We start from the raw sequence: 10,217 nt of genomic DNA, 5'->3' as shown, positions 1-10,217 counted from the left end.
TTCTTATTTCATTTGGCAATAGTTTTGAAATATATTTAACTATTTAGTCATATTTTATTAAGTGGAACTGAAAGCCCACGTCTAAGGGGGTGTAGTACGAGTTAACGATAATGTAAACACAGACTGTATTTACACCTTTATAATTATAACCATAGTGAAGAAAGTGACATGTAAACAACAACTACTTACCTGTAAACAGACACACTGGAAATCCAATGTGAGGAGAGGACGACACTTCCAAATAACGTAACTTGCAAGCGCGACTTGGATTTTTTTTTTTTAAAGCGGAAACGCACGAACACGTTTAATTCTGGTTATATTAATTGTATTCCTAACCCTAAAACCTAACGTAAAGGTAATACTTACATGGGTCCGTGCGTTGCCGCTTTAAAATCCGTAATGTCCAAGTCGCGCTTGCAAATGACGTAATTTGGAAATGTCGCCCTCTCCTTACATCGGATTTCCAGTGTGTCTGTTTACAGGCAAGTAGTTATTTTTTACATGTCGCTTTCTTCACTGTCGTATTAATTATGTAGGTGTAAACAATGTCAGTGGTTACATCACCGTTAATATGATTACCACCTGTTTAAGGCTTATTTAAAGCTCCCATTATATACATTGATCACTTGCCAAACCTGCCCAAAAAGTATTTATAGCCCTCCTCAGTAGCATAACAATAGAGGTTGAAGGAGATGCACTTACAAGGGGGCTTGAGGTGAAACCCCTATATGCATTGAAGGGACCCATGTGCCAGCCAAGACCCAGAGCTATTCCCCAAAAGCAGGGACTTATTGGGAACTGAAAGTGGCCCTGGAAAATAAATCTGTTCTATCATGCATACTGCCGGCTGCTGATTAATCTGTAATGTGAACAATGTAATGTATCTGTACTAGAAGTTCTTTCTTTCATGTGTTTCCTGAGTGCTACTGGGGCAGTGATGACTAACCTGTGACACTCCAGGTGTTGTGAAACTACAAGCCCCAGCATGCTCTGCCAGTAGATAACTACCTGATAGCTGGCAAAGCATGCTGGGGGTTGTAGTTTTACAAACACCTGTAGTGTCACAGGTTATTCATCACTGTACTAGGGGGCATATATTGGACTTCTCTTCAGCAAATTTAAGAAAAAACAGGCCACGCCCCTAGCCACGCCCCCATGTTGTATCTTTCACAGTGATATTCATATGTAATGAGACGTCTCCTGTATTTGAGCTACTGTCGTGTTGTAAAACATTAGAAGAATAGTAAACTCTTCTTATACAAAAACACTTGTCCTCCGGGCAGAGAGACTCTCTTCAGTCCTTATCTTTGACCATTTGCTTCAGTGTTCCTCGTCACTTGCAGATAAACACTAGGGTAACAATGCAGTGTCTGGGAGAACGTTGGCCATTTTCTTGTAGCCCGCTAAATCTAGAAACTGGTCTGAAATTCAGAATGTAACGGACACATGGCTAAAACTCCCAGAAGTCACCGCTTTCACTACATGACTACAACTACCAGAATCCCATGCTGTAGCCTTTGTCAACTTCCTGTTGTAAGATAAATGTGTGTATTGCTGAACTGAATGTTTCCTGGAAAAGGTAATAACCCTGTGATGTAGTGTTGTTGTTGTTATTATTATTATCATCTGTTTATATCATAGTTGCAAATTGTCTCTTATTTCCAAGGACAGTCCCAGGGTTTCCATATTTCTCCCAGGTGCACAAAATAATGATTACATTTCTGCATCTTCAATGCAATCCTTAGATGACTTTTTAAAATGCAAATAAAAGGCTTGGTATAATCATGTGTGTCATGCCTACATGCCCCAACTGTGCAACAAGGGCTCCCTGTGAACAATTTTAGAATGTTGGTAATTATGGTTTATGTGGCATGGGGTTATGGTTATATAACATCAGTCTTCATGATTTTTTTTGTACAGACACTTCCCAACTGTTCCTCTATTGTACCAACAATAAATTCAGTCTTGCCCAACTGACTAAAGCTGGGTAAACACTACAGGTTTTTCATCCAATCATCTGTCCGATTACACAATAAACAACTGCTAGGTCAAAATCACATTACTGCCATGAGCATGTTTTATTGTACCAAAGCACAGCGTATTGTTTGGTTTGACTTTATAAACTGACTAAAATAGCTACACATCACTAAAAAGACAATTAAATAATTTTGTGCCAATTCTGCAGTGTGTACATACTCGCGACCATTTGTCCGACCATTCTGCTGACTGTTCCTCCAATTGCGACGCCTTTCTGGGAGTGTATATTTAAATTTATGATTTTGTCTCTTACGTCTCCAACGTGCTGTATTGTCTAAGTATGGAGCACAGTGATCTTCTTTTCATAGCAGATCATTAATAAACCTTTTTTACATGCTCTATATGTCATCTACGTATTCCTGTATGCAAGTGTATATAACATGATTTGTTAACACGTGAAAATACATGTTCTCATAAAGTCTAATTTATTAACTGATGTGACGTGTTCATTTCTTAATTTCTGTATTATCTGCGTGTTATTTTGCCTGTTATCACACCGTCTTTTATATACACACATTGTCAGGGTGACCCGATTCCAGCTCCCCAATGTGATAACTTATGAAATAATCAAACAGGCAAAAAATATATAACCTCTATTTTGTCAGGAAACCGCTCCTAAATACCTTTACCCGTCACAAACCGCACTCTACACACTCGTGACTTGGAAGTTTACTGTAAGAGGACACCCAGGATTCCAGCCTAAATCTTATGCTCGCCTACCCCCAAGGTTACAGATTTAACTGGTCCCTTCCCCAACACAGGCAAGTACTTCCACCCCTCTCTGCAACTGTAACTATCTACGTATAAGGCCCATAGAACGCCTATGACTTAATTACCTAATTGTGCATACTCTACGCTCTGTTAAAATAAGTTAACACTTCCCACACTGGTATTTAAAGGGTTAACACAGCTAAGCAATCAAACCTCTTCTAAACAGGCAGCAGATTCGTTTAGAGCAATAAGGACAGCACTTATTAATCTATAGATTTAATTTACAAAAAAGTAGAATGCTTACAGATTATAAAAACAATTAAGAAAAGTTGACATAACATACAGCAAAACGAATTAAAAATTAAAAAGCACAAAGTTGCAGAGTATAATCTTACATATGCATTGTATAATCTGCGCCAAGGGAAATTGGCTTGGAAGATGGACATCTTATCAATGTTGATTAATTTCCCAAAAGTTTGACAATATCTTGTAAGTGGTCTCGTCTTTCAAAGACACTTTCTCCACCTTTCTGCTCCTACAGAGGCTGGTCCCCAGGGGAGGCCTGTGACACAGTTTTACAACCAAAATGTACATCTTCCCTGTTTAATACCCAATCCTATAATGTAACAAATCTTTCATGGGGAGTGTCACACAGAAGCACTTTTATCATTAATAAATCCAGTACAAATTTACTAGTCTACAGATACCAAACAGAGATGGTCAAGTGTATTAGTTGAGCTGATACTCATTTCCTCTCATTCCCTGCGTGACAGACAGCTTTACTTGACATACTGACTGCCCTTCATCATACTATTTATGAATATGTTTGATCACTAACTGTATTGATTTGTAAATGTGTTTTGGATATGGAATTATATTTGCCTATATAAAATATAGCAAGCCATCTTGTTGTGACATAGCCCATGTCTCTTTGTGTAAGACAATTATGATTATGTGATTATGCTTTATTCACCACAGTTATGTTACGGGGTTAATCCTTATAACTGTAATTCCTTCCTTTTTACTACACACACTAGCTAAATTTTATAACCTCTTATGGCCAGAATAAAACTTATGGACAAGTCCATAGGTTCAGTTCACCTGCGTCTGTACCACAGCACATGTCAAGTGGACAAAAGTGTATTCATTATGAAATGTAAGCATATGTACACGATATCTAAAAAGTCTCACTTATTTACTGGTGTATTATGTGCACATTTATTTTATGTTGTTTCATATACCTCTATGTATATGTAATTTTCCTGTGCTGCAGGCAGATTATAGGTATGCTGCTGTGATGGTCCATAACAACTAAAATATAGATTTTAACATATAGGTACACCTTACATTGTTTTAACTCTTTAATGAATTTTAATGACCTTCTTTAGGGTCTGATTTTATTTCCCCAAGTCCTGTGTCTGTGTTTTCCTCTTTCATCTCCTGGCTATGGCTCCTTCTCTTTTCTTTCTCTGTGTTCCTGTACACAACTCATCATGTATTTTTCTTTCTGTAAATAGATTACATTGTTTTGCTAATCATACTAATCGTTATTGTTATCTTTAACACCGTTTGCTAAAAAGCTTTACAATATTCCCTTTTTTTTTATTGTTCATTCGTATTCTTTTCAACTTTTGTTGCGCCTTGTTCTTCAAATCTGACAATCTTTTTTGTATCTGGAACTTGCTTCTTTTTATCCCTCCAAATTTGTCGCGTAGCATATTAATCAGCGTCTGTATTTTACTTTTCTTTTTTTTTCTTTTTCGGACCATCACGTCCATCTCCCTAGGACTCATCGGTTTGGCTCTATTCAACTCTTCCAATAGCATCCCTTCTTCCCCCTCCATTCCTCCCTCACTTTTATTTTTCTTAGTAGCCATGTTCTCACGTACCACTGGCAACAGCCTGTCTCCTCTCTATTTATTTAGACGCTTCTAGAACGTATGTGGGCTTTAACAGTTGGTATGGACCAATCACGGGAGCTCTAGCTGCAGAGTGGAGCATTGTGGGCGAATTTTCATTCGTCTATAACGTTCGTCCGCGGTGGTATTTGCATTGAGACTTTTTATTATTAGTTTTGTACTTTCTGATCAGATTCAACTACTTTTATAACTAATTTAATCGCTATTAGGTAAGTAGTTTATTACATGAGACTTGGCTTTGATTGTTTTTTTGTGTGTATGGAAATGTTACAATACATGCTTTATAATTTTTTAGAAATTTAATGATGGCATCTGACAAGAGTGTGAAGCTCACAAAGGATTTCATTGAGGCCTACAGATCCCATCCCTGCTTGTGGCAATCCAAGTCAAAAGAATATTCCAACAGGCGGAAGAAGATGAGGGCTTATGAGAACATGGTGAGAGTGAGCCTTCCCCATTATCCAGAGGCTACTGTAGATTGGGTCAAAAGGAAGATCCAAAATATGAGGACTGTGTTCAAGAAGGAACTCAACAAGTTGGAGTCCTCAAAAAGATCTGGGGTAGAGGATGAAGATATCTATGTACCCAAATTGTGGTACTTTGACCTCATGCGGTTCACGACTGAGGAGGAAATAGCCATACCGTCAACAACCAACGGGCCCCAGATGGAGTGTAGTTTCACACCTGTCCTTCTGAAAACAGAAGACATATCGACAAGTGACATAGTAAGTAAACACATAAAATCATGAACGCATAAAATATTTATTTACATATTGGTAAAAATGAGTACTTGCAGCACAGAATTTCAATGTACTTGTTATAACATCTCATTCTGCCAGGACACAGCGCCCTCACTACTAAAATATTCCAAATTCTTGTCCCCGTTTAACTTTGCTGTTTTGCTGGCATCTTTCATCAAGACTTGTGGTGTCAACCCCACCACTTCCTCAACTTTTACAGCTTTCGCCTAAGAAGTTGTGCAAGACACAACAAGCAATCACCACCTTGTCTATTTTGTCAAAGCATAGATTTATGGCGGCATGGAACATCCTAAATCTATTACTCAATATACCAAAAACATTTTCCACTACTCGCCTTGCTCTTGCTAATTGGTAGTTAAAGATCGTCCTTTCAGGTGTGAGAGTTTTTTGGGGTTAAGGTTTTAAAATATAAGTTGGCAGTGCAAAGGCTTCATCAGCTACAAATACAGAATTGCGTGGTATTAAAGTAATTCTATCGTTTTCAAGTAAGCATTGCCCAAGCGATTGTGTTGTGTTTCCAAGGCACAAAGTAATTTATTTTAGCAGATGTAAAATTTAACAATTCAATAAATGATTATAATACAGTACAACCAATACCAAAAGATAAATACATACCGCTGCGTTCGCTTGCGCTAGCTGCGCTCCCACTGGTACCAGCGTACAGTATTTCACTCCAGAATACTGTGGTCAGAGAATGACTGAAGCCAGTGGGAGTACAGCTAAATTATATATACTCGGTGTTACAGAGAGAACAATGCAGATGACGTGGCTTGCTTCTATAGGTACAGACTTCAGGTGGGTCCAGTGTAAACAGGTCATAGGCTAGTTCAAACAACCCCCTCTAAGGCTGAGGGCTTAACATTCCAGATGATTCTCCCGCCCAGAAACCAGTTTAAGCTAGTCTATTTACACATTACAGTCAGTATCACTTTAAGTATTTATTCCCTAACATCACTAACTAGAGTATGCAATGTGCGATCTCTTCGTTAAAAGAACCCGACAACTGCTGATGAATAGGGGATTAAAATGATACCAGACATGACACGTTTCCTATAACCTGAACATTAAATAACACTAAAGTGTACATATAATCATAATATATAAACTAAATACTATCTGCTCACAAATCTCTGGAATGGAATCAATATAAATATGAAATATATATATAACGAAATGTTAGAGTGCGTGTGCGTACGGCAAAACAATATTAACCAATATACTTTCGTTCATCCAATTATACGACTTCGACAGTGGTGACAAATTAAGTGCATTATTTTTAAGTTTGTCATGGAAGGCAGTCTGCTCCAATGCCCTGCCATCATCATCATCATCATTTATTTATATAGTGCCACTAATTCCGCACCGCTGTACAGAGAACTCCCTCACATTAGTCCCTGCCCCATTGGAACTTAGTCTAAATTCCCTAACACACACTCACACAGACACAGACAGACATAGAGGGAGACAGACTAGGGTCAATTATTGATAGCAGCCAATTAACCTATCAGTATGATTTTGGAGTGTTGGAGGAAACCGGAGCACCCGGAGGAATCCCACACAAACACAAGGAGAACATACAAGCTCCACACAGATAACGCCATGGCCGGGAATCGAACTCATGACGCCAGTGCTGTGAGGCAGAAGTGCTAACCACTAGGCCACTGTGCTGCCCATGCCACCATCTGACACTTTGCCATATTTACCATGAAGATAAATTTATATTTGGCATCCACTATGGCCATCAGGTTAATGCTGAAGAATCACTTGTAGTTATAGAAATAGGAACCACTTTTAGAGGGTGGCATAATTCTGACATTTTGCCATCTATGGCCCATCAACCGTCGATGGGAACTGCAAAGCAAAGATTGTTGTAATGTTAAATCAATACATGAATCTATTATCATACTAACTATATACATTTGTGTTTTTATTACACAGCCATCTGTCTCCTCTGAGGCGGGATTGTGTAATGTGGCAGTGGAATCTGTGAGTACACAGCAAAGCACACAGCAACCCGCGCAGATCACTGAGCAAGTCACCCAGCAACAAGGGCAACAGACTGGCAGGAGGGGAACAAAAAGGGGATGTGAGCCCGAACAAACCGAGATCCTGACTCGCAGGATAATCGAAATAGCAAATCAGTTAATGCTAAAGGAGGCTGACGATTGTGAACTGTTGGGAGCATCCGTAACTGAAAAAATGAGACGGCTCCCAGTTGAGAGCAGACTGGAGGTAGACCGTTTAGTTAATGAGGTGCTCTATAGGGCGCTAAGGGGGGAAATCACACAATATACTAGATTGACAGAATGCCCCCCCAACACATGAGCAAGATTTTATTTCGGCCTGCCCCATCCCATATATTTCAACCACTCCCTCCTCACGGGCAACATCACATGATGGGAAGAAAAGCCAGCACCCCTCCTGCCTATAGAACTTCCACACCGACCAGCAGTGCAAGTATGCTGAAATACAGTGGGAGTCCTTCCTCATTGGAAACCATGGAACTAACACTTTGAAAATCCTGGGCTATTATGTTTATATTTTCTTACTTAGTTTGAGTTTGTAGTTTTTATGGGTTTTATGGTATTCTTTAATATGTTAGTAAGTTATTTTAAATTTTAATAAAGAGAATTTATTTTTTACATCCTTCATATATTGTCCCTGGAGAACTTGTATTATAGCCTCACGGGTCTCGGGTAGGATATGGGTCCTATATCCCTCCAGCCTTTAGGGCAACAAGCACTTCCACTGTATGGCAGCATACAATGGAAGCTTGGAGTGAAATAGCTGATGTGTACTTGATATCAGCCAGTAGCTGAAAGGATAGCAACTAGTCATGGGCTGGTAGACTTTAGCTTGGGGGCAAGCACACAGCACTGGCCCCGTAAGTAGTGGCCCATCCTTAAGGGATGGTTTTCGGTACAATATATTTTTATCAATATAAAAATAGCCTATTTTTTTTTAACAATAAAAATGAAAAAGATTATATTAGATAACTGAACATACATTTACCTGAATAAAAGTGATTGTAATTTCTTTCGCTGTGTGTTTTGTTTCTTCTTGGTGTGCTTTACTTGTTCTTCTCCTGCTGGTGGGTGTTTAATCTACCCTGCCTAAATGGGAGCCTCCTACTGTATAGGACGCTCCCATTGTATTTATAGGCAAGCCACCAGTATTATATATATTATTAAATAATTTTATATATATGTATTAATTTATGTATTTATATCCCTATATCATGGGAGCCTCCTAGTGAGATTGAGGCTCCCATGTGGGACTGGGGGGAGGAGGAAACAGGATGCAGAGTGTCAATCTGACACCCTGGCCCACAGTAATTTGGTGCTACAGGGCTCCCGTAGTTTAGAGGGTAGCAAACTCATTAAATGATGCTAATACTGCGATACTACACATTTAAAGACACAGGGCCTGATTCATTAAGGATCTTGAAAAAACAGTCAGTATTTAAACAGAATACTAATTTGCACCCCATGCATTGTAACATGGTTTTGTCCAGGAGACTGAAATAAGAAGTTTCTTAAGTTAAGATCCTTAATGAATCAGGCCCCAGGACATGTTCATTGCCGACATCTGAAAAGACCATGGGTTATATTTACTAAACTGCGGGTTTGAAAAAGTGGAGATTTTGCTTATAGCAGCCAATCGGATTCTAGCTGTCATTTTGTAGAATGTACTAGATAAATGATAACTAGAATCTGATTGGTTGCTATAGGCAACATCTCTACTTTATCAAACCTGCAGTTTAGTAAATATACCCTCATGATTTTAAAACTCTATGGAGATTGTGATCGTGATTGCATACACACTACATGATCGGAAGGTAATTGGAACGAGATTATTAAACCGTATGACCAACCAAATGAAACAACAATCAGCATTTTGGAACATTTGTCGTTCATTGTGTGATTATACACACTAACGTGATATGTGGCCGAGCGGTCGTTTATTGGGTGATTGGCCCGATAATTGCCTCAAAAACCTCCAATGTGTACCGAGCCTTAGTGACAATATCCTATCAGTAAATTATGAAATTATTAACATTCCTGATGTAATACATTTGTCTAGACATCACCCTAAAAATACTGTACCCTATTCTCAGAGGCTTTATGATGGACAAGTACAGGCGTCATAGAAAGTTAGGAGATTCTGGGGTAGTTACAGTGACACCACTCTGTTAATAAAAATATGAGCAGCACTCTGTGCACTTTGCAATGTGGAAAATTTGTTATGTATTTGCTGCAGTACTGTGCATTGTTTGCATAATGAAATAGTTTAACAGTGTGTGCACAGGTGATCTAGTGGGGGCTTCTGAGTAATGAGGGCAGACTCAGCAATTTTAGGCTGCTGCTTTTTCTGTCTAGAGGATCGAAGAGTAGCAGAGTCAAAGGTCCTCTCCGCTTTTCCAGCAGGAGTGTCACCTCCCAGAAGTCCCGTAACCCCAATCGCTACAGTAGAGCTAACTGGGTGATGATGCTGCCAAAATCTGGCTAAATTCATGTCAAAGGTGGCACTAGACCACGGTGACTGTCTTTGAAGTGTGTGGGCGGGTGAACTAAAGATTAGCTCTCACTTTCCAGATTAAGCAGTGCTAAGAGAGAGTTGACTTTTGGCTGCATGTTGACAGAGGTGAACACTAGTTAATGTAAAGTATTTAGGCTGACCATAGTGGGGAACACAAGGGGTCAGCATGGATCGATTAAGGAAGCTGCTGGCTGGACTACCCATCTCCAGACCTATGTACAAAATAGTATAAAACTAGGGCTAGTAGTCC

At 39.2% G+C, this 10,217-nt stretch overlaps 1 long non-coding RNA gene across 1 annotated transcript; it reads left to right on the top strand.

The window, feature by feature from the left end:
• The first annotated feature begins 1,492 nt into the window (after positions 1–1,492).
• On the top strand, positions 1,493–8,079 carry LOC142095272 (uncharacterized). Its single transcript, XR_012677768.1, has 3 exons — positions 1,493–1,579; positions 4,963–5,392; positions 7,367–8,079. It is a non-coding gene; the product is annotated as an uncharacterized LOC142095272 (long non-coding RNA).
• The last annotated feature ends 2,138 nt before the right edge of the window (positions 8,080–10,217 follow it).

The sequence above is a fragment of the Mixophyes fleayi genome, chromosome 6 (assembly GCF_038048845.1).
Source record: "Mixophyes fleayi isolate aMixFle1 chromosome 6, aMixFle1.hap1, whole genome shotgun sequence".
Taxonomy (NCBI): Eukaryota; Metazoa; Chordata; class Amphibia; order Anura; family Limnodynastidae; genus Mixophyes; species Mixophyes fleayi.
Note: the sequence above shows the minus strand (reverse complement) of the source record. Positions and strands in the feature narration are given on the sequence as shown.